At 36.4% G+C, this 27,313-nt stretch overlaps 1 long non-coding RNA gene across 2 annotated transcripts; it reads right to left on the bottom strand.

The window, feature by feature from the left end:
- Window positions 1-1,686: 1,686 nt before the first annotated feature.
- On the bottom strand, window positions 1,687-5,603 carry LOC111876961 (uncharacterized). Of its 2 annotated transcripts, XR_006185822.2 has the most exons (7): window positions 5,192-5,603; window positions 4,758-5,092; window positions 4,469-4,547; window positions 2,505-2,645; window positions 2,363-2,429; window positions 1,954-2,047; window positions 1,687-1,875 (listed from the first exon to the last, which is right to left on the bottom strand). It is a non-coding gene; the product is annotated as an uncharacterized LOC111876961 (long non-coding RNA). The 2 variants fall into 2 exon arrangements; XR_002845197.3 differs by lacking the exon at window positions 2,363-2,429 and having other exon boundaries at window positions 5,192-5,601.
- Between the last annotated feature and the right edge of the window lie 21,710 nt (window positions 5,604-27,313).

The raw sequence follows: 27,313 nt of genomic DNA, 5'->3' as shown, positions 1-27,313 counted from the left end.
AGTTGTTGATGATTTGCGTTTTTGTAGTTAGCTCAATTCTACTTATAATTAATTGGTATATTAAAGGTAGGAGCATATTGGAGATTAGCAAACACTTGGGAATATTGGCAAAACATCACATTGAGAATATAGGAAAAACAACATATTGAGACGAGATTCAAGATTTAAGCATTTTTGGTATTTTTGTATTGTGATTTCTGGCTATTTTTTATATATTATAAATGATTTATGGATGATAGATGGGGTTTGATGTGCTCGGTGGGAGTGATGATTTTATTTATTATAACTGATGTATTAATATGAGATTAACAAATTGTTTACTTGATTTCACTTTTCTTATAAGAACATTTTGTTTTCTATTTTCTTATTAAGGCGTTGTTCATTGAATAATCTACCCAATTATAGCATTGTTTTATTAACGTATCAAAGTTCATTGTCTTTTTCGGAACCAAGAATAAAATTCATTGTTATTTTTAGAGTTATATGAAGTTTTCCATCAAGGGGTAATATGGTCATTTTTCATCATTAATTACAGTCAGTTAGAGATATAATCAAACAACATTGTTTCAGTCAGATGTGGACTTGGTCAGAAGTTTTAACTCAGTCAGCACTAACTCAGTAAGAATTAACTTAGTCAGCAGCTCGGTCAGAAGTTTTAACTCAGTCAGCACTAACTCAGTAAGAATTAACTTAGTCAGTAGCTATCAAACGACCCCTAAATTGTTTGATGTTTTTCTTTGAATATGCTAATCGGAATATGTAAACAGTTATACCATAAAAAGACTTTAAAGAAAACATGTAATCTTTGAGTTATACATAGATTAATACGAAACTAGTTTCAACTTACATATATGCTAATCACAATTTATAAATGGTTAATGGATAATGTTTTTCTTGCTTATTGGAATATGTAAACATTTATACCATGAAAAACTTTAAAGAAAATATGTAATTTTTTGAGTTATACATAAGCTAGTACGAAATGGGTTTCAACTTACATATAGACTAATCTAAATTGTAAATGGTTATACAATTAAAAAAACATCTTAGATGAAAGAGAAATCAGGTTCTAATATATATATATATATATATATATATATATATATATATATATATATATATATATATATATATATACTAGATGAAAACCCGTGGGACCCACGGATGTTAAAGTTAAATAGAATTTAAAATTTAATTATGTAATAAATAATATATCATTAAGTTAGAAAACTTATATAGTATTTTGAAATAACTTTTTTATTTGTAAGTATTTAATTACACAAAAAATTGTAACTATTTAATTACAAATGAAGATTAATAAAACCTTGCTTTTTACTGGTTGTTAATCGTTCATGGTGATTGCACGTTATATTAATAGAAATTGTTGTTGTTTTCATCTGTTTTTCTGAAAACTTTACATTGATTTACTGTGTCATGTGTTTATTTTTTAGGCTTACTGACTATAACATTGAAAGCCGTTCAATGCTACTGTTTTTGTTAGGATATTTTCTCTATTTTTATTAAATTTGTAAACTTTGAGAATTTAATCACAAATTTAAATCCACATATTTTATAAAATATATTGCTTTATATAATGCAACATAATTTTAAATAACTAACAAAAAAACCCAAAACAACATCGGAATTGATTCGATACAAAACAAACTATATATGTATGTAATGAAATTAAACTAAAAAAATACAATAAATAATTATAAATAAATAAATTATTATGATGGATGAAATGTGCTTTAGTAAAAATGAGTAAAAGATGCTACAAAGAAGTTGCTTATAAATTACGAAAAACTTCCTTATAAACAACATTGGAAGTTTTATTGGTGACTTCCAAATACAGTGACATTGAGGTGTACAGACCTATATAAAAAAATAATTTAATTAGTATGGAAAAATATGATTCAAAATAATAAGAAATTTAAATAAACATCATCTCACTGTAAGTTGCTAATAGTCATCTTTATGTAATGCCTTGATGGATTAGGATTTCTTGTCTCAAGTGGCCTGAATGAGACAATTTGCCCAATAACATCTACAGAATTTTAATTTAAAAAAATATATAAGATTAAGTTAAATATGTAAATACTAACATTTATAATAAATTACACAAGTTATAAAAGTGAATTGAATAAAATTAAACAATTAACCAAAAAATGAGTCTCTTGGGCATTTCTATTCGATGATAGAGTTAAAATCAGCAAACACAAAACCATTAACTGGACCAGAAAAATCATCACATTTTTTTACGATACTTTTCCAATCAAAGTTAAGGTTTGTTTGTGGCCGGTAACACTAAAACCATTTTTAACAGCCGCCATGTTTGGTTTTAAAATGATATAACTTTCACCTTCCTTTAAAAGGTCACGAAATTTGGAAAAATTTTGGTTGAAAACACGAGATTGGTATTTTGTACCCTGTTAAAACAAACAAAAACAATTATTCATTGAAACAAATGTAATATTGAGTTGGTTTAAAAAAAATTAACCAACCTCCTCGTCCATGACGATCATTTCAATTGCTAAAACCTGGTTATTTTTTATAAAATTCCAAATCTTTAACACTCGTAGTTTGAGATGCGAATCATCAGCAATAACTTCAATGTCTTTTAGGTATACTTTATTGCCGATTTCCTGCAAACAATTGATAGAATATGAAAAATTATATCCATTTTACTGTTTTCATTTAAATTGAAAGCATATTAGTGTTGTAGTGAAAACCATGAGACGCAATAGTACCAAACAGAATCCAAAAACACACATACAATAAACATATAATTTTATTGAAACATTTATATTTAATTGGTCTATATGAGTGTTTGTGTGGATATATATTTTTGACCATGGGCAAAAGGGTCATTTTTGTAATTATTGAGGTGCTACACAAACAATTAAGTAAGGCACACCAAATGTCACAGTACCATTAACTAGACCAGAAAAATCATCACATTTTTTTTACGATACTTTTCCAATCCAAAGTTAAGGTTTGTTTGTGGCCGGTAACACTAAAACCATTTTTATACATTTGGTGTGCCTGACTTCCAAATATAGTGACATTGGTACTTATGAATTGTAATATTATATATTTTTTTTTAATAACTTTGTCATTTTTAAGTTAATATCAGATTGATACTTTGATTTCTAAAGAATGAGCTTTTCAAAATACAATGTTACAACAAAGAAATAAAAGTGTGATGCTATAATAAATAAATCAACAAAAATACGTTGCCATTTCTTGTCAATTATATAATGTCTTAATGAGGAAAATAATAATAAGAAAATTTTTGATTCAATTTGAGTTTTAAGGAAGCCATGACTGAATAACTTGAGAACCTAAAAAGATGCAACAAACTTTAGCAATCAACTCTTAAATACATAGCACCAACCAACACTATAACAATGAAACTGACTGGGAATTAGGAAGTAATCACCATAACAACCCCAATGACATCGAGCATCAGAAGACATTTGTAGAGACACAAATACGATGTACATAAAAAATTTGATGGGTATGCAACCTCTAATGATATGAAGTTTTATATTTTTAAACATGTAACTTTAAGGAGTTATATATAAACGTGATAAAATAATTTTAGAAACATGGTTATATATAAACTATCATATTTCAATCTAAATTAGCAAGGTTTACCCCTTAATGCTCATGCAATATGATTCGTTTGTTTCGAAAAAAACACACCATAATGAAATGCTACAATGTGCAAGTTCTAAAAAAACAAATTGAAATATTATAATTAATTGCTTATTTAAAAGAAAAAAAAATCAAAAACTTATAATACAAGTAAGTAAAGAACACACCAAACAAAAGTAAATCAAAAACCTTATTTAATGCATGCATGTCTAATTATTTGCAGCTTCCTTAAATGTTTGTGTGTGCTGAACTACATCATATAAAGATACTAATGTTAATCATACGATCTAAATCAAAATCCTATATAGTTGAAAACGATTGTTACCTCAATTAGTAATGTCAAACTCCAATGTGAAACCAAAATTAATACCGAAATACTAAAAATGATCTTCTCTCCTAGTTGATGTTGTGTTTCCCTCTTTTTTAATGTCAAATTATAGAAAATTGAACAGCACCAATGTCTTGCTTTTATTCACCGTCATACTGATCTACCCTATTTTTGAGGTTTTACAATTTGTATCTATACATAGTAAAAAACCCCAAGATTATAGTACTAACGGTTATTGTCGGAGTTCAAGCAATTAACATTATAGCTAATAAATTATGTTCTTTCTTTTGCCACTGAAACCACATGAAATATGTTCATTTTGTATTGATATTAGTTGATATGCATATTAATTAATAACATAATCATAATGAAATATATGAATTCCAAAACATAAAAATTTCCCATATCAATCACTTTTTTGCAAATTTCATTAATTCTACATATTTATGTATTAATATAATACAGGAGGTTAAACTATACCTTTTATATATGCATTCCCAGGCTTCTTTGAACTCCAATGACTTCATACAGATAGATAAATTATCGAAGATTTGTAGATCTATAAACAATATTGATTCAATGAAACAAAGATTAGAATCAAAATGTCCATGTTTTTTTTCTTTAATGTAAAAAAAGAGCAACCCAAATATGCTAAAATTCATATACATGAGGTAATACAACACAAATCAACATATATCAATTCCAATGTAATCGCAAAATTAAAAAAAAAAATAGAATGATATATGTATACGTTAAATATTGTTTGTACCTTATTGAACCTCTTCTCCTGCAGCAGTTCCCCCTCCATCTCCATCAACCTAAAAGAAGAAAACCAAAGACCCTAAGTTATGCTCATATAAATAATATTTATATTGAAACCATATGAAATCAAACAATGGAATGAGTGAAGACATAATTCAGATTTACAACTTCGCATTTATCAAAAATAGTCTTTGGTGTTCAGATCTTTTGATTAAGGGCACCGAAGAGAAGTTACTATAGGATCCTTCCCTCCTCAGCCACGAAAGACTACTATCATCTGCTCTCTCACATTTATCTCTTCGATCAGGAAAAAAAAGATAATATGGACATTACATCGAGCACCTGGTGTGCACAAGCAACATTATCATTATGGATTCAAGTATGAGTTTTCCTTTGTTAACACAAAGAAAACAGAAAAACAAGAAAATATAATAAATTTACCTATAGTGGTTTCATGTTTGATATCTTCTGGCACAAAGATTTGTTTAATTAGTTTTGGTTGTGGGAAAAAGATTGAAACCCTCTCCATGTAAATCCTGAAAAATATCAAGGAACCTATCCAAAAGCAAAGCATCATAATCACAAGATTTCTAGACGGTGTCTACTTCCATCACATCTGTAGCACACACACATAAACCAGAACACAAGGTCGATGTTTTACTTCTTTCTTTTCAGCATTGAAGAGTCAAATTAAAGCTACAACATAGGAAATCGGAAGAAGAAAAGGAAATGAAATTCGTGATTTGGTTCCTCATATCAACGTCAGTTACACATAATCCCTGATTTTGTGGGATACATTGACAATTTCATTTGATTGAAACCAATTTAAAAGGATAGGATACGGGTGCAAAAAATTTAAAATAAGAGAAGGGTAAAGCCGGAAATACACTTTGGTATTTTGAGCGGGAAAATTCAATGGGGAGGTGCTTAGAGAATGCCACGTGGCAAAAATCTACTTATTTATTAGATTATGGGAGGGGATATATATATATATATATATATATATATATATATATATATATATATATATATATATATATATATATATATATATATATATATATATATAGGTTAATAAAGCCAAATCATCCGACTCCGTAAGCTTTTTAACGACTTAGAAATGTTATTTTGCTAAGAAAATTATACACATTTTTTTTTTGTAGAATGAATGTGAAAAAAAAAACATGAACATACATAAACAATGTTTTAGAAACGTTATAAAAAATTTAAAGTGAAATTCAAATGAAGTAAGTAAAAAGTTTTTTTTTTTCTTAAAAACATAGAAGACGAAAAAAAACGTACAAAAATTTAGAACGCTTAAAACATTCTATTTTTTTTAAGAATAGGTGAATCGTATTAGTTAAACAAATATAAAAATAATGAAAAATGTTAATAAAATGGTTATAAAAATTTAAAAAAATATTAAAACGTTAAAAGTTGAAAGAAATGTGACGTTCCAATTTTAAGACCAATTAAAACTTTTTCTTTATATTTATTTAAAACAAAGTATTCTTTATTAGTACATAATTTGTCCCATAACATTATTAATGTGAGATAATATCAATATCAAAAAAATTTCGAAGAAACGTTTTTATTTATATTTAAAAGTTTAGGATGTTATAATCGATACAGAAACATAAGCATAAACTAGTCTTACAACAATTTATTTAATAGCCTAAAAAATCCTTAAATCTCTCAACAAATTCAAATGTCAATATCCCTATACTTTTGTACTGCTACCTGTGATACAAAGAAACTGAGTGGGTCAGACTTGAGAATCTGGTGAGCATATAGAGTTTTCAACTCACAATAATATAATTATAATCATTTAAATATATATTTCACACCCAACAAATAACCCGATTACCCATTCTCTTTATTCTCACTCCCTGATCCTAAAATGATGATATGGAGGGACCTATTCTAAAGGATCACTGTAAGTAACGAGTAGACAATACTACTTTGGGGATTCTATAGCAATATATGTCAATAAGGAAACCATGAGGGGATATAGTATAGTGAATGAATGTACGGTTCATTTACACCTACAGTTTATGGCCTGTTCGTGTATGGTTCATTAACACCTACAGGTTGTGAGTATGCTCGTGTATGGTTAATACCTGCAGGTTGTAAGCATGCTCATGTTCCACTAGACCATCTAGAAAAGTTTGTGATCGTCATTTGTATTCTGTTATATGACTAATCCTTACTAGCACAATAGTACAATGCATGGCCTCTCACCATTATTTTATTTTTCCACAACCTTTCAGTACCCAATACAATATGATGAAATAATCATACAAGTAAAATCATATCATATTATTATATCCAACACAGATATCAGGAACACATATAATACACACATATAGCATTTAATTATCTAAATATTTTGTATTTATGTATAAAATGAAAGTAACTATGCAGTCACTTGTTAGAAGTGGATGAATTGCGATTAGATTAGTGCTTCACCTAATATCTTAGCTTTTCCTTCCAAAATACCTAGAAAAATATCACTAAGTTTTAATCTTATACTTCTCGTGACTATAATAATGATAGTCTAGATTCATCAATAGTCACAATGACTACATTGAGATCTATCAAATAAAGAATAATCATGTAAGATCATCTCAGATGTAGGATTCGTTTGGTATATATAGTATATTGTTTGGAAAATCCACTTTAAACACCTCACTAAATCTAGCATTGACATCATTCCTGTAAGTAGAACAATCAGTAATGCATGTAATATTTTCGTTATGCTTATGTTTCTGTATTGACGATGACATCCCGAAGATATTAATAAAACGCATTTCCTCGGGAATGCTTGGTAATAATATTATCACATTATTGGGAACAAATTTCACATTATAGTTCTTTAAAAATGATACTCTTAAATGAAATAAGTATAATTAGATCGGTCTTTTTTGGCCGTGAAAATGGGGATGTCACAATTGATATCAGAGCATTAGTTAATACGAACTAGAAATATTTGAGGATTTCTAGACTTAAACTTAGAATGCTAAGTGATGATTGTAAGATGGGTATATGCTATATTTTAATAATGATACCTAAATTGCTTTATGTGCTAAATGATTTATGTTAAAGCATGTTATAGAAATAAGATGACGTAAGATGCTTTAGGTTTCCTACCTAGGATGTTATTATTTGAATAAATCGATGGTCTATTGCCGACCTAGATTTAGAAATTTATGTGCTCAGGATTCTAAACGTTTAATTACGGTATTAGAACTGACATATAACTTTTCGAATTGATAAGGGATTTATGCATCTAAAACCTTGCCTATCTTAAATTCTCATCTTGCTACCCTGATCACTGCTTTGGTGTATAGATCGTCATGTAGGAAACGATAATCAATAGCGTAAGCCTCGTGCAGTTGAGCGTGCACCAGGGGCAATGCCTGCGCAAGAACCAATCACGATGACATGAGTCCAAACAATGATTCAGGGTATGATGGCCGAACAAAGGGAGGATATGAGACAAATTTTAAGGAATAATAAGGATGAACCCACTACACATGTTGTGCAATTTGATCTGAATGAAGAATTGATGTGCACAAATATACCTATCAGTCTTAACTTTATAACCTAACATAACTTAACTAACTATGCACTTATAGGGAGTATACTGAGTCGGGTTATAGAATAGTAAAGTAAGTCAGATGTCGATCATAGAGAACGATATTTAATTAATAAAATAACTACTAACAGCTAAATTAAGAAAGACATCAAATTGTTATGGTGAATGCAATCCAAAATGAACAATGCTACTATCGGGTCAAGTACATACCAATTATAGTTATGGGCTTAGACACCTAATCCAACAATATAACTATAAATTATATTATTTCGGGCTGAAAACCTTATGTACTCACCAGGTTTCCCATTATAACCTACTCAGTCAATTTGTATCACATGTATCGATGTGAAGATACATTGTACTATGAGATTAAAGGAGATGCATATCATTAGTGTAAATTAATGTAAGATCTGTTTATGATTATGGTTCTTATATCGACGATGACATCCAAGGTTATTAATAAATCAGTGAAAAACATTCATTCGAGAATATTTTATGGGACAAATTCCACATTTGTAAATTAAAACATTGATTTTAAAATCCATAAACTGGTATTTTCTGGTCGTGAAAATGAGGATGTCACATGAGTCTTAAAATAAGAGGAATTGACACCCAAAATACTATTTGTGGTGCTTGCATCAACGAGATAGAAGATGTTGATCACATTTTGGTGAAGTGTCCGTTTGCTAAATCAATAAGGGATAAAATCTTCAATTGGTGTGGCTTACATAATTATCCGTTCAATAACATTGGTGTCTTGCTTGGATTTGCTGCAAATTAAGGGAGAAATTCTAAAATGAAAGATCGGCTCCATACCATCTGTTAGGTTTTCTTTTGGAACTTAATGGAAATATCAAAATGATAGGTTATTCAAACAGGTGTTCATCACTCCCTCGTATGGTGTAGAGCAAATCAAATTAGTTTTGTATTTGTGGGTTAAATATAGGGGTAATGATGATATTTGTTCATAGAAATAGTGGTCACCTTCTCCTTTCTGAATTTAATAATTATGTAACATTTTTCTTTGTCACTTATCTTGTCCCCTCGATAGCTACTTGGTAGTCGTGGGTGTTTTTTTATTTGTTTTTTTAATAAAATTTGCCGAAACATCTAATAAAAATGATGTGGTTTGAGATATATTGACCGTAACCCGTGCCTGATATCAAATTTGAAGGGTTGCATCCTGTCATCCACAAATCTTACATGTCACTAAGGTGATATCAGCATGGCGTCTATATGACATCACACATTAGTTTAATGGGTAAACTTCAAAAATTGTCCTTGTGATTTGTTTTAATCTACATGGTTCATCCATATTTAATATTTTTCACTAGACGGTACCTAAAAGTTTAGTTGTTTGATTTTTAGTGTAACCTTGAATAAAGACAAAATCTGAAAATTAGATCGAACCCATGGAAGTTTTTTGTAGTTTATCCTAGTTTGATTTATTTAAATTTAAATAAAATTACATTTCTAGTTTTTATGGTTTAATCGTTATTTTTAATCAAATCCAAAATTTTCAATTTTAACGTTGACAAATAATCAAGTTTTTGTCATACAATTTGCTCCTCCATTAAACGTCGTGAGATCAGCCTCGGTATATGGGAGTTATTTGGGACAAATCTGTCTTAGTAAGTTTCCTTTATCTCTTGATATAAATTGTCATTTTTAAGTCATAATATTTATTTTTTTTGTTTTATTAACTAATAGTAATATTTAAGGTTTTGAACCAAACAATAAAATAAATATTCAAAGAAGATGATGAATCTACAAAAGGTTAATGATATAATTATACAAACTATTTAAAATAAATAAATAAAAAAAACTCTGTAATTAAAAAATGTCATAAGAATGTCCTGAAATAACTTTTGTATGTAGGATCTAAAATAGCCCTTTAAATACACTGTTGAATGATATTTTTCAAAACATTTAAGTAATAAATTACGAAAAAAGTCTCATAATTTCAAATCCCTTATTCCCTTAACAATCCAAAATACGTTATCAAAAAGGATATGATAAGAGTGTCATAATTAACAAATGAGACAAAGATAACTTGCTTAGCCATTTCAAACTTAACATATGTATAGTGTTCTATAAGTCATTAAGCTCATCGATCTCCAAATGTCACCAACAACCGCTACGTACTAACCTAAACACATGCATGTCAAAATAATGTATTAGACTTAGGAGCTATTTGATATGACGTTTACTAGGTCTGATAAGAGATTGAGTTTGATTCGGTCAGATTCAACCTGTATAATACCATATTTAGAATCATCTAACTTGGTCCTATCTCCTCTTAAATGACTTTTACTCGGTCAGATTCAAGATTGAGTCTTACTCAATTAAACCTTGACTTAATCGAATCTAACTCAATCAACAATTATCAAATAACACTATAGAAAATCAAATGAGTCATACCAGGCTTAACTATTGTATAAATAGTATATAAACAACATTCTTGAATCCTTTTGTACATTAACTTTTTGAATCCTTAATTGTTATTGAAATCTGAGTTTGATCTGTGATAAATAATAAAAACAATAATGGGGGACTACTATCATGTGTTTAGTTCTTATGTTTTATATGAGGGTGCAATAGGAATAGTTCACATGTAGAGAACTATCATGAAAGTGGAAAAGAGGATAACATCTCAAGTGCAAGTTGAAGGATGATAAAGTTCTGCATTATGGTCTGATCCCAGTAAAAAACTAAAAATTCAGGATCCATCAAAGATTACAAATATAAATTCTTTGCTGTTATACGATTTTTTTTTAATAATTTGATAGATGTATGTGTCCAATGTTGTTTTAATTTGTCCATCATTTTAATTATTTTCTGTCATGTGATAATATAAATTCTTTGTGATATTGTCATGTATAAACTACTTCAAAACCTGTCAAATTTTGTTTTCTTCTCATTTTAAGTCCTTTTTAAGTAGTTTTTTTTACTTCTTTTGGAACTGAGCAATACGACTTCAAATCTTATATTACACGTGATGCTTTCTATCGATCACAGTAAGATAAATTTGTGCGACTATGAATACTTAAAACGGTTTCTTTTCATCATAAAAAAGGTCTTATAATTAAAAATAATTTCTTAAACCACAAAAAGTAAAAGTTCGTGATGAATAAAAATGTGGGAAGTCGGCAATGATTGCACCTTTCAAACATTTTTAATGTCATACATGTTTAAAACGATAAACTTTTTAGAGCCGACAAACTTATTTCTATTTTTACATTTGCCCCTTTTAAATTTTTAGGACGTGTCAGTGTGAGCAGAAAGAAACTAGTCTATAACAATTTTAATTTGTTTGTAAATTGTTTATAGAATAATGTAATGCTTTTAATCGACACAATCTATCTTTCTTATATTTTATGATAGTTCGTTTTCGTATCGGCATGTGTCTTTGATATATATATATATATATATATATATATATATATATATATATATATATATATATATATATATATATATATATATATATATATATATATATATTCTCATTTTAGGCTAACATATACATCTACTATTATATCTCTAGAAAGACTTCAACACCATCAACTTTTGTCTGACCTTTCCATCAAACAGTTATAGATATTAAATTTGAAAGTAACTATATTTCTCACTTGTTGTTAACTCGATACTTGCTTAATTTCAGGGCCGGTCTTAAGAAATTAAATATTATCAAAAACCCAAGGCAAAAAAAAGATCATTATCATTATTATAAGGTTTTATTTTTAAATAAAAATATATAATAAAACAAATTGGACCTTGTGCAGCTGTCCATTTTACCCAATCTCAACGCCCTCATGTTGCTTAAGAGATACAAGTCATACAACCAATGTAATAAACTGATCTTCAAGATTAAAATTTCATTAACATTTTTTTAGAATGTATACAAAAAAAAACAACTCTTACAATCAGGTATCATGAAAAGATTGTAGTGTTAGATATATCTCGGGAGAGTTATGGCGTAGATGATGACCATCGTCAATTTTCCTGGATATATTGGTTCATGTAGAGTTCACTTTTGTTAATCATAATTTCGTCTCTATGCATTAGATTTTCCAAAATCGTATGGTAGTAAAATTCATAAGACACTTTCAGGAACATACATGAAGCAATGTATAATATCATGTGTATTCAAGTATGCATGAGAGAAAAAAAAATGTGGTGTATATGTTATATATACATACTGAAACATCTCAAAAATAAGACCCAAAAAAATTATTTTTAATTTAATAAAATCGATATCTCAAATACATCATCATAAAAATCCAAATGAACAAGTGTATCAATCAACATATCATATCAAAGTAAATCACAAGATTCAGAATGAGGTGGTGTGTGCTCTAAAATCATCCCGAGCTCTTTCCTTTGAAACTAGAAGTACCTGAAACATAAACTAAAAACTGTAAGCATAAAGCTTAGTAAGTTCCCCAACATACCACATACCATAAATACATTACACATAACGGACCCCGCCCACACTCGCATAATGGGCCCCGCCCAATGAGTATAACGGCCCCGCCCAAATTCGCATAACGGCCCCCGCCCACATACAATTCATATAAGCATAACAAGTAATAGCATACAGAATAACCATCGGGCCCCGCCTAGTAAGCATACTAGCACATACATATACAAGAGTCACACATGCATCTAGTATTATAACATAACAGATCATGGGTCGGTATTGGTGCCTTCGACCCATTCCAAAAAGCCCAACACCGAAAAGCCCAGCTTCCGCAACCCACTGCTGAGTACGCGGGGCGTACTCAGCATGTACACTAAGCGTTAGGGTTTGTACGCGGCACGTACGAGCTTGTATGCCCAACGTACTCCCTTGATTGGCCAACTTTCCATTTCCAGCTCTTAATCGATTAAGACCTCAACCAAAACTCAGATCTGACTTCCTTAAGATGGTTTATCACGTAAAGTTGTCAACTTTATGTGCATGCATGGCTTAATGAGACCCTAGAGCTCAAAAGAGCTTAATAAATGACTTAATGCTTGCATGAGACCATAAACACCATAAAGTTTGCACCTTTAAGCTTGAAGAACTCTCCAAACATTCAGATCTACAAGATTTAGCTACTAAAACAATCTTAACCCATCAAGACCAACCAAAAAGGGACAATGAAGCATAAAACCATAACATGAAGAGATCTAAGCAAGGAGTAGGCAATGTATGAACATTCTACCTCAAAAGTCACCACAAGATGGAGCTAATTCTAAATCTCTAGGCTTCCCTCCAATGAATGAGTTTTCCAACTTCTTCTTCTAACACTGTAAGGTGCACAAACCACCAAAAATCAATACCAAGGCTCAAGAAAATAAAAGAACCTATTAGGTTTCGAGATTAAGGTTTTAGGACAATGGAGGCCGATAAAAAGGACAACCCTAGGGACTTAAGGAACTTATCTAGGGTGCGACACCCTAAAATTAGGGTTTCATTAAACCCCTTGTACGCCCAACGTGCGAGGCTCATCTCCGCGATCAAACCTCCCCCTTAGTACGCCCAAGGACTAAATTGTAACCTTTTGAAATAAAAGGGATAAAATGAAACATACCCCAATTCAAGTGTTACACATACTGCATAAATATGGTAAGTAAATGTAACACCCCGATTCTTAGGTATTGTTTTAAACAGGATTTCTTGGGTTAGTCCCTACTCGACGAGTTGGTTGCCCTACTCGTCGAGTAGCAGTGGGGTGGGATCACGAGTTAAGTGACCTACTCGACGAGTCCATATTGGGACTCGGCGAGTAGGAGCTGGCAGATGAAACCCTAAATCCTGGGGTTTTACACTCTATTTAAAGGAACCTTAGCCTCCTTTGGGCCTCTTTACAGTTCTAGAGAGTCCTTAAGAACCCTAATTTGTGTATGTGTGCCCATTGTGTGTTTGAAGCTTGAAAAGAGGATCTTTGGAGGGAGAAGGCTTGGAGGAGAAGGATATTGGAGCAAGTAGAGTGTGGGAATCAACACTTATCTCAGTTATCATCTTCAAGAGGTACCCAAATTGCCATTTTCCTTCTATTGGTTGAGTTTTAGGGTTTTTGTGGAATTTTAAGTTGGTAAGATAAGCTATGGGCTAGATCTGAGGTTGTAACCTCAGATCTGGACCCTCTTTGGATTCTAGAAGCATAAAGTTACAGTTTTGGTCATGATTGAGGTCCCTCTTGAGCATGAAGCTCCATTAAGAACTTAAAATAGGCATTTAGAGCCTTTATAGCCGTGCATGCATGTAAAGTTTGCAACTTTACGTGATAAGCATGCCCTAGAAGCTTGGATCTATGATTTGGAGCCGCTGCATGGCTCAAAGCAAGTCTGTATGGAAAAGGGAGTGAATGGACTCGGCGAGTCACATGAAGATGGCCGTGAACTCGATGAGTTGGATGAACAACTCGGCGAGTCCGATGAAGATTGCCATAAGACTCGACGAGTTGAAGAACAACTCAGCGAGTCGGATGAGTTTTCTCTAGGATATGTATGCGTGTGTATTCGTCGAGTTACAAGGAGGAAACTCGACGGGTGGCCTTAAAGTTTGATCGAGAATCGAAGGAACTCGATGAGTCACCCCGATGACTCGGCGAGTTGGAATGTGCTTCAAGGAACTCGGCGAGTAGCCGAGGGTACTTGGCGAGTTGAGGTCAACATGGACTGTTGACCTTGACTGAGGACTTTGACTTTGACCAGGGGTTGACTCGTGGGTTATGGAGTACCGTAAAAGGTTAAGGACTTATGAGTATGTTGTACAATGACAATAGGTAGTGGAGCCTGTGTCAAGTGATCCTAGAGTTGGAGTTTACCTTTCGAGTTGACATCTGCGAGGTGAGTTATCCTTAATATATCGATAGGGTCTACAACACCAAGGCTTACCCTTTAGTTGTTATTGTTATGGTATGCTACATGTGGTTATGATCTGTTAGATCGGAATCAGGGTATACAGTATGTTATGCTCTTATGATCCATAGGGATTGGTATGTTAGTGACCTGCTAGGTCGGTGCTCTAGTTACGAGAGAATTCTATGATTGATGATCAGTGAGATAGATATGTTGATGTCGGTGTATGCCAGTATATGATAGTTATGCGCACATGGTTAGTTGTTTGTTGGTTGGGTTGAGGTGGTCCTGCTTTGTGCGGAAGTCTAACATACCCTATGAGCGGTCCGGGGATACTGTAGGCCACGTGGCGGACCAGTCATGCCGAAGGCTCGGGATAGATCCAGTTAGACTGTAGGCCCTGTAGGGCGGTCCAGTCAGGCCGATGGCCCAGTATGCATGTTGATTGATTGATTATTACTAGTATGGTATTATCAGTGTGGTATTGGTATTTTGGGGCTAGCTCACTAAACCCTCGAGCTTACAGTTTTCAGTTTATTGTTTCAGGTACTTCATGAGATCGTGGCAACGCGAAGGCATGACTTTACCGCTCCTCATCCTTATGATATGATTTTGGGACACTCTGATGAATAATGATTTGAAAACATTTTTGTAAACAAATGCTACTTGATTTTTATGTATGTTTGAAAAAGTTTAAATTTGGCGTAAAAATTTATGGGTGTTACAGTAACACTATTTGAAAGGCCCATGTCCACCTTTTCCAAAGCCTATGTAATAGTCATCATAGAACGTTAACAATATTTTGGGTATGCCAGGGTCAAACCTCTGTCTTCATGTGTGAAATTATGGACCTCAAATTCTAGACTTTCATCACGGGGCAACATACTACAGTACTCAATACATACTAAAACACCCAATACTCATACAATGAATAATAATGATTATGAGGCGATGCTTTTCGGATGTAACAAACAAGGTTTGAAAGTTAAAAATGGTAATTAGATTTCACTTAAGATGCATCGAGACTCCTGAGAGCCTCTGAAGTTACACACTTCAGAGGTCTCTAGAGTCTCTAGAGGTGCTTTAGAGGCAAGTTGTGACTTAGATAAATTTCACATGGATCATTTCCACCCTCTTACAATGATCTTTGCCACCTATGTATATTTTTTTCGGTTGTAGTTTCAATCTGAAATTCTGTTACAACAAGAGCGCACAACACATCTACTTCCATGAGGGGCTTTGAGGGAGGGGTAAATTGGACAGTTGTACATGGCCAAATTTTTTATTATATTATATATGTATATATTTATTTATTTAAAGATAAAAAAACTTATAATAGTGATAATGACCATTTTTTTTGCTCGTTCAAAACATTTGAGTATATTTAAATCCTAAGGATTCTTTCTATCTCTGTCATTTAAGTGTTTAGCTCTAAATTGTCTTTAATTCTAATATACATTCTAATTACATATGATTTATATAATCATATGTAACATTAAAATCCACCGCAATGACGGTGACCATGTTTATTGGCGATCTCCAAAACAATTGGTTGCCACCTTGGATCTTAGGTGATAGAATAGTAATAATAAATTAAATTCACATAAGGTATACATGAGGAATAAGCTATGACCAAAACTCATCTGGAAATTGAAGATCAAAACCCAACAATCACTACATGCCACCCTAGGAATGGTTGGGTTTTATTTTCTTTTTCTTATTAACTTTATTAATTATTTATTAAATAAATTATATATTACAGAATTATAAAAATTATATCAAAGTTTATGGTTTTTAATTGCCTATAAATAAAATATGATATTGATATTTTTTATATGTATTTAAAACTTTTATATAATATATAATTTTGGTTGTTTTAGGTTGTTAATAAATGATAAAAAAAAAAAAAAAAAAAAAAGCTAAGATTTTGTTTTTAATATACGTGGACAAGTAAAAAACTATTTATTTTAATATAAGATTGGTTGTGAGCTCGATAAACATAGTCTTGTACAAAAGCATTGTATGTGTGTATCCTAAAAGTGATTTTTCAAAAGGGTGCCTGATACACATACATATAGATTTTGTTCAAACTCCAAGTCGTATCAAAGAAATATGGTCAGGCAGAATCTTTTAAAATAAAGGATCTCACTAGACCTCTATGCCTAGGTCAACATTAGATACACTTTGCCCAGGAATGCTGGTAGTTGACTTCCTTCTAATTACCTAAATATTTTTCTTTTTAGCTTATTTTCATAAAAAATATTTTATTTTTAATATTTTATATAATAGACTATTACATTCTTTATTTAGTCAAAAAATATTGATATTTGAAATTTTGCAATTCAGCCATTTTTATAGTTTTTACAAATCTTTGAGATTTAGTTTCTTATTTTTGGGGTTTGTTTTTTTTATTGGAGTCAGTATCATTAATATTTTTTTTGTGTAAAACACAAGCAAAATCAACTTTAAAAAATTTAAATCTAGTTACTTTTATTCCAAATATGCGTCTACGCGTGCGTTAAAATTATTTCAGTAAACCAGATTTTAAAAATCTATTCTTTGATTTATATGTTAATTCCAACCCCACTTTCCTGTTTTTGCTAATAAAATGAGTTGGCACATTCAATTAAAAGTGCGACACATTTAACTAAAAAATTCAAACATGTTAACTAAAAGTTTAATTCATTCGAGATGAAATGCATTGCACTTGATCCAAAACACAGAACAGTTCTCAATCTTGTCAAACGAACAATTAATAGATATCCTCAACTATATAGTTATCATTTCATTAATATTTTTCTTAAATTAAGACATCAACTATGCAACATTTCATAAAGATCCAAAAAATTATAAACCGCTCCATATTTTAATGATGCCATATTGGATCTATATTTATATGGAATGGTTCTGAAACATCTCAAAATTTAAAACCAAAAATTTCATTTTAGTTATAATAAAAACATCAACCAAAATGTGTTCATAAAAACCATCCAAGAAAATGAGAGTATGTCAATCAAAGATCCCAATACATCAGAGTCATATAAAACAGAAATCATAGTGTGTGCGATGCGATCATCCGAGTTCTTTCCCTTCGATCAGGAAGTATCTAAAACATAAACTGAAAGTTGTAAGCACGAAGCTTAGTGAGTTTCCTAAAATACCTCATACCATACATATCAAACATACAACGGGCCATGCCCAACAACCATCGGGCCTCGCTCGGAGCAGATCTGTCAGAACATGAGATGGGTCTCGCCCATCACATTCATCAGGTCATACATGGATAAACACATGCAGGAATCACTAAGATAAAATAGCATATAATACACCCATCAGGCCTCGTCTGGCATTGGACCCCGCTTGGTATACATATCACATACTACACGTGCAAGAGTCACATAGACAACTACCATCATAATCATAATAAATCATGGGTCGGCATTGGTGTCTTCGACTCATCAAGCAGAGTGAGGAGACTCACCTCAAACTGCTGAAAATCAGATAAATGTTCGGACTGCTAATCCGAAAAAATCCTCGCGCTAATTAATCAAATGAAACCCCAATTAGTGATTGAGCCATAAACCATCACTAGGAATCTCATTCATTTGTCCAACTCCTAGGGTAAAAGACAATTTTACCCTTTCCTCGCTTGGCGCCTAACCTAATGGATCCAAAAGCCCAATATGGCCCACATTCGTAAATGAGGCCCAAAGCCCATTATGGGCCCACAATCAAAAGGACTAGTAGCCCAACAAGGCCTAAAACCCTAGTAGTCCAAATATGTCCCAAAACCCAAAAGTCAAAGGTAGCTAATTACCCCCGGCGTACTTAGACTTACGCCCAACGTACGCCTTCTTTGGCCAGTAAGCGCGACATACGACCAGGGTACGCCCAACGTACTCCGCAGCAAGACCAACTTGCCATTAAGTGCTTCATTCGTTAAGCCACTATGTCAAATTGTAACATCCCAAAATTCAAGACTAAAAATTTCTTTTAATAAAACATCACTTTAAGCAAATTCATCTTTTCAAAACATAAACATAGTAATAGTTTCCAAAATACATGATCGTTATCAGAGTAAACATTCCCAGGCTGACTAATTTATGGTCTGTGCCACGCGATCACCCCGAGCTCCATCATCCGCTACCGGAAGTACCTAAGACCAAAACTGAAAACCGTAAGCACAAAGCTTAGTGAGTTCCCCACCCTACCACATACCATGCATAACCACATACTGCACATATTGGGCCACGCCCGCTATCAACGGCCCCGCCCACCCTTACCTCGGGCCTCGCCCGCTACAACCGCCCCGCCTGGCTACGAGCCCCGCTCGGATACATATCTGTTTCATTTAGGCCTCGCCTGTCACAGGGCCTCGCCCACTAACATATAATAGAACATAAACATATCACATCACATAAGCTTAACACATTCTAACGGATCTTGTCCTAAGGCCTTGCCTATCTCTGGGCCCCGCCCTTGTCCCGCTACTGATGAGTCATGGAACCCCGTCCATACTCCTGCTGATAGTGAGGTATGGGCCCAGCCCACCCTCACTCCTTCCCTGACTTGGGCCTCGCCCCTGATCTGCTGCTACTGAGATGTGGAACACCATCTACACTCTGCTATTGGTGAGATACGGGACCTCGCCCACACTCACCTCCCTACCAGGCACATACAAGTATCACACAGACAACAATTATAAACTATCACATAAACCATTCCTTGGGCACCCGCCGTCTATCATTAGACCTCGTCCCGAATATCATACTAGCATACTGTGCCTACGACTAACCCCCGGGTCTTCTACTCATAACTACATGGGCCGACATTGTGGCCGTAGACCCATTCATACAAAGGGAAACTCACCTGCGCTGGCTGAACTCACTGATGATCCCACTGGCTGCTGACCGGCAACTCTCTGAACTCCTGTTCCACTAGTTTCCCGAGCTACCAAAATCAATGCAACACTTAGTCTAGCTGACCCCCGACAGTCAACCAACTCAACTCCGGTCAAAGTCAAAGTCCCGGTCAAAGTCAACCTTCCAGGTCAACCCTACTCGCCGAGTCACCCTATTGATTCGCCGAGTTCATATGTTCAGAGTTCTTCCATTCGCGTCTTGACTCGCCGAGTCAGTCCATGACTCGCCGAGTCTACCGATTTCCAAGTCCTGACCTGTCCAACTCACCGAGTGTCCACTCGACTCACTGATTCGAGTCTCAACTCGAAGGGTTTGGGGTTTCACGACCTGACTCGCTGAGTCCAAGAACAGACTCGCCGAGTCCAAGACAACCTTCAACAGACTCGCCGAGTTGTTCATCCAACTCGCCGAGTTCCTACCCAACTTCATCTGACTCGACAAGCTGTTCATCCCACTCGTCGAGTTCCTCCTCATCTTCATGCTACTCGCCGAGTCCACTCAAAGCACTCGCCGAGTCCATTCAGATCTCTATACATGCAGAGGACTTTTGAGTCATGCATGGACTCCAAACCGTAGATCTACCCTTCCCAAGCCTATTCCTCACGTAAAGTTGCAAACTTTACGTGTAGAGAAGGAGATCTAGGCAAAACACCATTAACTAGGGTTTAAGGCAAGGTGGCTCCATAATCAACTCAAGGGCTGAAACTTTATGCTTCGCAAGACCATAATATGCTTGGATCTGAAGTAGCAACCCCAGATCCGGCTTCTAACTCAAATGGATGACTATCCATGGCTTAAAAGCCCCAAATCTCACAACCAAAGAAGATCTAAAGGAAAGAAATGACTTATTACCTTCAATAACTCAGAAAGGTTCCACAAACTCCAGATCTAAGGCCAATCCTTAGGACTTCAATGATTTCCCTCTTTCTTCTTCCTTCAATTCACCCAAAAATGACCCTAAAATGACTTGGAAGCTTGAAAGCACAACAAATGGGGGCTTAGGGTTCATTTTCTGTATGAAGGAGGCTCTAAGGAACCCTAATGGAGAGAATAAGGAGTTTAAATAGCGGCCAAAGTCCCGGATTTAGGGTTTTCCTCGAACAGACCTGACTCGCCGATTCTCCTTGGACGACTCGCCGAGTCGGTCACTTACTCCTCGACCCGGATCCCTCTTGGACTCGCCGAGTTCTTCCTTGGACTCGCTGAGTCCCCCCTTAAAGTTAAGGTTTTCTTTCCTTTCTTGGCCTTCAAAACTTTGGGTGTTACAACTCTCCCCCACTTAAACTAAACTTCGTCCTCGAAGTTTGCCATGGTCCACCGCCTGCGATCTGCTTCCAAAACCCACCAATTATCCCAACACCAGCTGCCTACCTTCGCTAGTCTTCCACTTGGTCATTCTGACTAACATAAACCTCGCGGATAAAACCTCGGGTCAAACCTGACCCTGAACAACTTAGAAACACAACTTACTCAACCGACATTCCTTCTGGTATTCTCCGAGTACTGCACTTGAACTCATAGGGGTTGACCCCTTCTTTCCTTACGCGATTCCCTTGCCTTCCTAAGGCGATGCTCCATATCCAACTATTTCCTTTGTCACTGTGAAGGTCCTATCCTTCACCAACTCCATCACCCCCGGTATTTCCAGTACGGGTCATCACCGTCAGTAACCACTGACACTCTTCTCTCTCAAAACTTGGTGCCGAGCACCCCTCAATCCAACTAACTGAATTCCACCATACACTGCTTACCCGCAGTACTACTGACTGAAAATTCTATTATTCCTTGTCTGCCTTCTGTATGAATTGAGACCACCCTGGTCCCGACCAACCTATCAATGTCTGGATTACCGGCTCCCACCGGTAGCTACTCCCAACACCACCACTAGTCACTCCTAGCGACTTCCGAAGAAACTTCGACCACCTATAACTGCTCAATCTATTTTTCCATTCAGGAACTACAATCCTAGGATCCCCGATCCCCTAACTTGACACTAAGGTCCCTACCAGGTCCCACCTGCGCTGCTAAAACTCACGGGCCTCGGCCACGGTTCCCACCCGCCTCTATCCTTCTAGTCCCACTAGTCTAATCACTCTCGCTCAGGCCTCGCCCACGGGTCTCACCTAACCATATCCTGGAGCGGCCTCTCCCAAGGTCTCGCCTCTTTAGGGCTATATAGGCAAACTCCCTATCATTCTCATCCACTACCCATTCCTGATCCCTGACCTATTACTAGGAGGTAAGGGCCTCGCCCCAACTCCGCTATCGAAGCTACTAAGGAATGCTACAGCTTACCCGTAGTCTTACATCACCATCCATTGCTGACTGCTAGTGAATGCTACGGCTGCCCCGTAGTCTTACATCACTTTCTACCACTGACTGCTAGTGAATGCTACGGCTGCCACGTAGTCTTACATCACTTTCTACCACTGACTTCTACTACGAAAGCACCCATGTGCCATTAGCTCTCAAGATCCTCATTCCGACTCCCTCGAGTTCTACAGGCGATCCACAACCTGTATTCCCAACCACGTAGTAACCATTACCATCACACATACTAGCTGATGGGGAGTTTCTCAAACTCCCAACCCTGAAATCCTCAATCCATCAAACGTTAAACCACTTCTTTTCCTTCTCGGAGGTCGCACGCTCATTATGGGTCTGCGTGCTCCTACCTTTGCACACTCGGAGGATTCTCCCCCACTTCGATCCTGTTTACCCCTTGTTGCTCAATACTTAAAAGAAATCCTTGCTACCATTCCATAATCGATCTGCTGAGGAACCCAAGCTTACCATAGCTAGGGATCTAACCAATCCATTTCTAACACTATACAACTCCGATCTAGCGTGACATACCAAGTCCCTCCCAAGCATGCTACAGTTACTGCATCCTATGTAACCTTCTCCAATAGGGCACAACCCCTCACTACCATTCGAATATCCAAGGTATGCAGATGGCATATAACTCGATCACAATCAACCGCTCAAAAAATAAAATACTCATACTGATAATGAGGCAGAACCATAACAATATAATCATGCACAATTAAAAGAACTGAAAACAGAAATCGCATACCTGTAACGTCCGGTGTTGATCGTGCCTCTAAGGTAGTCATCTGAAGAGCTCTGCCTCCCACCGCAGGCGCCTCTGCATGGCCCTGACGGCCGTCTGTGATCCTCAAAGTTGCAGGGGCAGGTGCCATCACCCGCCCTGCTGAAAACAAATTCTTGTGGCCCCGCTGATGGCAATGAAAACATAACAAGTCTGATCCCTGCGCGGTGGTAACAGTACAATCCCTGCTAAAATGACCAGTCCAGCCGCACTTGAAACAGCTAGACTCACCACCGCTACCACTCCTGCACGCGCTCCCGTGCGCCCTGCCATACTTGCCGCACCGACTGCGGTCCTGATAATCCCTCGATCTCGAATCCGATCCCTTGGGCCTTTTGCCCGAACCTGCAGCTACCTGAACCTCATCCGAATTCCTCTTCCGGATCTGCTCCAAATCAATTTCCCTCTCTCTAGCCCGAGAAATCATATCTTCCAACGTCTTACAGCTGGATCTGCTCACGAACTCCCTGATGTCATCCCTCAACATCTCATGGTATCGGGCCTTCTTCATCTCCTCATCCGCGACATACTTCGGTACAAGAAGAGCCCTCTCCCTGAACTTGGCGGTGATCTCCGCCACAGTCTCAGTGGTCTGCGTCAAATCCTGAAACTCCCGTGCCAACTGCTGCACCTCAATAATCGGCGAAAACTTGACCCTGAACCTGGCCGAGAAATCGCTCCAAGTCATCGCGTCCAGTGCGACATCATCCCCCAAAGCATGACCAATCTCCTCCCACCAATCCCTCGCTCTGTCCTTCAGAAGACAGGAAGCAAGTCTGACCTTGTCCCCCTCAGGGCACCGTCTCGTACGGAATGCGTTGGGAACATCATCCAACCATCTGCTGCTAGCGATGGGGTCCCTAGCCCCATGATAATCGGGTGCCCCGCAATCCCTGAACTCCCGAAATGTCAAGGTACGCGCTCCCATCAAAGCCATCATCTCAGTACGGAAGGCTCCCAGCCTCTCATCCAAAATCTCCAATATACCCTCCTTGACCGTGCCAAAGATCATAGGAGTCTGATTCAAAATACTGCGCGTAACCTCAGCGGATATCAACTCCCTTATTCGCTCCTCGAGCTGCTCGGCCCCTGAACCCGAGCCTGATCCCTCTCCGGCGCCTGATCCGCCCGCTGGTCTCTCTCGCAACGTCACCATGCTGAAAATATACCACAACCACTATCAGAATACTCATCACTGATGCGAGACCAAACACGCCCTACCAGGTTCCCGGTCTTGTCTCAGCCTTTCCCGAATCGAGTACGGATCCTCTGCTTTCAGTAGTACGGGCCCATACTACCTTCCACATCTATCCGTACATTCATCAGGAATTGCTTTGACTCCACCAGGTCCCTTAACCTCTACTACTGCTTCCAGCACTATCTCATCCTAGGCTTACCCTAGGAAAACCTCTGACTCAACTCAAACCAGTCCTCAGTTGCTGAGGGTCTCCTTGTGATGCCAATTAGCCATCACCTGAATACCATCACATGTGACGAGGCTCAGATAATACTTCAAGTAAAAGACTCGTCCCTACAACGGTTGGAATCAAACAAGAGCTGCGTAATAGGACCAAATCCAGCACTCTGAGATTATTCAACCCTGATCACATGTGACGTGTCGTATCCACCTAATGGATAACTCCCATCACTCAGTATCTCACAATGCACAAAGCAAGCAGCATTTAGACAAGGGAAAATCTAACCATAATATACTCAAGCAATCACATCCACGCAGCAAGAATCTGAACTAGCATGCAACACAACTCATAGACTCAGGCATAACCTAAACAGGCTATCCTACTACTGTCTAATCAGCACTATCATGCAACTCGAAAGCACATATAACAGGCACATAAGGCATCATCCCTAGATCCTTAGCCCTATTCTAGCATGCTGTTCTACTAACTGATAATCAAATCATAAACTTGTATGGGTATTTTGGGGTACTTACTTGAGTTCGGTTGATTGCATGCACCACACCCTTTTTCTCTTTTCAAAGTTCTTTTCTTTCTGAATTATTTTTGCCTTTCTAAAACTGTTTTCTTTCCCAAAACTCTATTTTTACAAATCTGTCTTTTCATTTTGAAACTTCTATACCAATTCCTCAGTTTGAGTTCAGACACACCCGAGAGCATGTCCGAATCCCTCAAACCAAGGCTCTAATACCAACTTGTAACATCCCAAAATTCAAGACTAAAATTTCTTTTAATAAAACATCACTTTAAGCAAATTGATCTTTTCAAAACATAAACAAAGTAATAGTTTCCAAAATACATGATCGTTATCCGAGTAAACATTCCCAGGCTAACTAATTTATGGTGTGTGCCATGCGATCACCCCGAGCTCCATCATCCGCTACCGGAAGTACCTGAAACCAAAACTGAAAACCGTAAGCACAAAGCTTAGTGAGTTCCCCACCCTACCACATACCATGCATAACCACATACTGCACATACTGGGCCACACCTGCTATCCTAGGCCTCACCCACCCCTACCTCGGGCCTTGCCCGCTACAACGGCCCCACCGCTCCAGGCCCCGCCTGGCTTCGAGCCCCGCTCGGATACAAATCCGTTTCACTTAGGCCTCGCCTGTCACAGGGCCTCGCCCACTAACATATAATAGCACATAAACATATCACATCACATCACATAAGCTTAACACATTCTAACGGATCTTTTCCTAAGGTCTCGCCTATCTCTGGGCCCCGCCCTTGTCCCGCTACTGATGAGTCATGGAACCCCATCCATACTCCTACTGATAGTGAGGTACGGGCCCAGCCCACCCTCACTCCTTCCCTGACTTGGGCCTCGCCCCTGATCTACTGCTACTAAGATGTGGAACACCATCCACACTCTGCTATTGGTGAGATACGGGACCTCGCCCACACTCACCTCCCTACCAGGCACATATAAGTATCACACAGACAACAAGTATAAACTATCACATAAACCATTCCTTGGGCACCCGCTGTAACGCCCGCAAATCCGGGCTAGTCAAATTAGAGGCAATAGGGGTCGAAAACGACTTTTTGACAAAAGATTATTTAGAATAAATAATATTAACCAAGTTGTAGAGTATGTTACAAGGTTTCGTACATATAAAAAACGCCGAAATCCGAGTTATAACGAAGAAGTTATGACCCGTTGAAGTTTCGCGACGGAACCGGCACGATACCGGGAAGCGTAAATAGTGAATTTATGATAGAGCGAGATTTAGCCTTAGCGATCTAAACGAAAGTCGTAGAATATGTTAAACTAAGAACATTGATAAAAAGAACTCCCAAATCTGACTTCGTATGAGGAAGTTATGATTTTTCTAAGATTTAGCATAGCAGTGCACAACCCGAAATCTGAATTTTAGATCGGTCGATTTTTAGCCGACGGGATCTAAATGAAAGTTATAGTACTCGTAAATACCAACGCGTGGATATAAAGAACGTCGATAATAGAGCTCGTATGCGAAAGATATGGACGAAGCTTAGTCCCTACTTTTCGAGCGCGGCGAATTCGATACAGTTTTGTAAATCCGAGATAGAATGAGAATTAGCCAACGAGGTCTAAATGAGAGTTGAAGATCTCATTAATAGGAACTCAACGGTAAAAAAGATAGACAAAAACGGAACTCGTAAGCGAAAGTTATGGACGAAGCTTAGTCTCTACTTTTCGAGCGCGGCGAATTCGATACAGTTTTGTAAATCCGAGATAGAATGAGAATTAGCTAACGAGGTCTAAATGAAAGTTGAAGATATCATTAATAGGAACTCAACAGTAAAAAGACAGACAAAAACGGAGCTCGTATGCAAAAGTTACGGACGAAGCTTGGAGACTACTTTACTATACACTTCCTATAATTACAAGGGTGAACTCCTCATATTTTCTTCACACCATAAGCCTTTATTTCTCTCTCTAACTTCTCTCTAACCTCCCTAAACCCCTCCCAAGTCTAGGGAACCTCCCTATCACGATAAGAAAGCCTCGGAGCGCCCGACGGCTCCGAGAAGAAAAGCTTTCGGCTCGGAAACGCTGCTCCAGCGAAGCCCGGTTTTTAATAAAAACCCGCTGTAAGTGAGCTACGCCTA

Source organism: Lactuca sativa, chromosome 8 (assembly GCF_002870075.4).
Source record: "Lactuca sativa cultivar Salinas chromosome 8, Lsat_Salinas_v11, whole genome shotgun sequence".
Lineage (NCBI taxonomy): Eukaryota > Viridiplantae > Streptophyta > Magnoliopsida > Asterales > Asteraceae > Lactuca > Lactuca sativa.
Note: the sequence above shows the minus strand (reverse complement) of the source record. Positions and strands in the feature narration are given on the sequence as shown.